The 2958-nt window shown below is 48.4% G+C and overlaps 1 pseudogene; it reads left to right on the forward strand.

Annotated features, from left to right (window-relative positions):
- Positions 1-1771: 1771 nt before the first annotated feature.
- On the forward strand, positions 1772-2394 carry LOC118995145 (rho-related GTP-binding protein RhoN-like; annotated as a pseudogene).
- Positions 2395-2958: the final 564 nt, after the last annotated feature.

The raw sequence follows: 2958 nt of genomic DNA on the forward strand, positions 1-2958 counted from the left end.
TCAGCATCAATCACGCCCATTGGTAGAGTAACTCCCCCCCTTTTTTTTTTTTGCATGTTGTTTGGATGGCGTGGGATTAGCGTGGCCAGGAGACAAGCTCAGCTTTTAGTCTGTTGGCTCTATTTTCAGGGCACCTGATGACAGTGTTCCTTGCCTCCGTGTGCAGATCTCTAGAACAGCAGGACCCGGAGTGTTGGGAAGAGAAGGAACTGTTTCGCTAGTGGGTCCTTAGAGACAAGGATGGCAGGAGAGCTCCCATCTTCACCTCTTGATTCCTAGGTAATTTATTCTGGCATTTGGAGAAAGCATCTTATACCAGCCCCTGATCTTTTTTTTTTTTCCCTTAAAGATCAATACTCCAACTGCAACGTGCCACCAAGCCGGCAATGTAATTTACTGTTCAAAAGAACATTCTAACTTTTATCAGCCTCCCCACACTTCAGAGTGGTGGGGTGCAAGGTTCAACGGTGAATTCCATGAGGATGAGCCGAATGCCATGCTTTGTTACTTAGAAATTATTCCCTTGGTTAAAAGTGCTTGTGAAATACGGTGAGGGTGAACACACTTTTATGTCTACAGATGGTGATATCGGAGGAAGTATTGCAGGCAGGAAATGAAAACGCACATGCAGACTAAGCATCCTTTCCAGAAAGAATAAAATATTGTTTCTTTTTTAAGGGGAGCTTTCAAATAGATTCACTCTGACTCCGGAGAAGGAGCAGAGTGCTTGCGGTACGGTGCTGTAACAACAAGAGCTCAGTGTGTGTCTCTGTTACGGGCAGGCTGGGGAATCAGCAGTTACTCTAATCAGATAAGCCTGGATGTTTCAAGGTCCACGTTGTTAACATCATGCCTGACTCCCTTCGCCACATCCCTGCTCCACAGACACATTTTCACTACTTGCAAAATCTGTAAGAGAAACAACAGGGGTGTCCAACTGGTTATTAAAATCCTTCTCTTTTGAGGCTTTTCTTTCTTAAGTCTTTACAGGGTAAACAAATCTCTTAATTACTTAAATAATTTAAGAGATAATAACTAAATTACTTAAGCAAATTAAATTTTAGAGGCCATTCAGGGATGTCAATCCACTGACATCTTCTTCAGTTCTTTTTCTCCCTTTTCTAATTAAATTATTCTGAGGTCCGGACCATACAGCAAAACCATTAGCTTTTGTCTATCAACAGTGTAGATACACATCACATGCCTACCTGTCTTCTCATCTTCCAGGTAACATAAACAGCCAGATATTCAGCCCCAGAGGAGATTTCCCCTCTCCTGTTCTCAGGACTACCACGCATGCAAAAGCTGCCCACTGTATGGCAGTCAAATACACAGAGCTCTACGTGTATTTAAAACAATCCTGAACTACTTTCGCGCTCTGATCATAAGAATCTCTAGGGGATACCGGTATGGAATGAGATAGAAATTAAGCAGGAAATATGTATTGTTAACCTCTTGTTCAAGCAAATTAATTGTTCCCTCAGGATGTGCTTAAGGCCAATTTAATATGTAGCAGTGCCCACTGATAATGGAACACTGCTTTGTGCATCCAACCTTATGGTGTAGAGCAGCAATTTTTCAACCTGTGTATTACAAGAATTTTTAGGGAACTGGGGTTGGGGCAGGGGGCCATGAAAGCTGTGCCCTGCAGGGCCCCCGAGATGCTGGTGTTTGCAACAAGGTGGAGGCTGGGAGGGGGGCTGCACTGGTGGGGGGGTGTAGTGGCGACCATGGAGGGGCAGAGAGGCTGCTTCAAGGTCCTGGTAGGGGGATGCACACTGTGACGCCAGAGGTGTTTGCCAAGGCTGCCTACTCCCAGAGTTACGTCCCCGCTGTGTTTGAGAACTACACCCCAAACATTGAAACAGACAACCATTGAACTAAGAATATCGGACATTTCAGGTTCCCCTTGCTGTGGTAACCTGAAAACCCTGGCCTATCTCGATTCAGACACTGTTCTCGTCTGCTTGGACATTAGTGGACCAGAAACACTGGACAGTGTCTGCAAAAAGTGTCAAAGGGAGACTCAGGAGTTTAGCTCCAGTGCCAGAGTTGTGCTGGCTGGCTGTAAGCTGGGCATGCTGACCAACCTGGACACACTAGCTGTCCACACAGTGGCCCATCCCTGTTACACATGAGTGGGGCCGGTGCTGGCCAGGCAGGTGGAGGCCAAGTCCTATGCGGAGTGCTACTCTCTTCGGCCTCTTGGTTCAGTGTCAGGGACGTCTTCCACGTGGCCCTGTGGCCTCCTTTGGCCATGGCCACAAGCAGCTGCTCTGCAGACTCACACCAGGAACAGCCCAACTAGGAAGGCGGGGTACACAAGGACTGAGTCAAGAACCGAGACCTCCTGTGAGGGGCCAGGGAGGGGCGGGGGGTCAGGAGGGATACTGAAGGACACAATGGTTTCTCTGCCTGTACCTTGGCTTGCTGACCTCCTGACTCTGGCTGGGACTTTGGGGCAGGCTGAGCGAAGGATTCTCCTAGACAAGGAACCCAGAGGCAGAGGGTGCCCCCTTTCCGCAAGGAGCTGAAGGAGCCAGCACGGCAGTCATGTGGGCCAGAAGGTCCGTTAGGGCAGGGACTTTGGGAAAATTGACATGAAGAGGAGACCTGGGTGGAGCCTCAGGGGTGTCATCCCTCCCCGCCCCCAGTCCCTTATCCTGGTCCTGGCATCCTTCCCTAAGGAAAGAATCCACTCCGTGACCTTCCCTTTTCTTCTCTCTCACTTCTATAGCGGTTCTCGCTCACCCTCCCCTCCACACGACACACCCTAAATGAGAAAGCAAGCTGAGAAGCCCCTCCCCCAATATATCCACCAGTCTTGGCTCTTCCCTCTCTTACCCCATCACTTCCCAAATAAAGCCCATGTCCATGGGGAAAAAAAGCAAACATACATACTTGACTATTTAGTCAGGTTCACTGACCTCTTTTCCCTTAGACGGTTGAATTTAAAAA

This window comes from Sturnira hondurensis, unplaced genomic scaffold (assembly GCF_014824575.4).
Source record: "Sturnira hondurensis isolate 20B ecotype Veracruz unplaced genomic scaffold, ASM1482457v3 Scaffold0009859, whole genome shotgun sequence".
NCBI lineage: Eukaryota > Metazoa > Chordata > Mammalia > Chiroptera > Phyllostomidae > Sturnira > Sturnira hondurensis.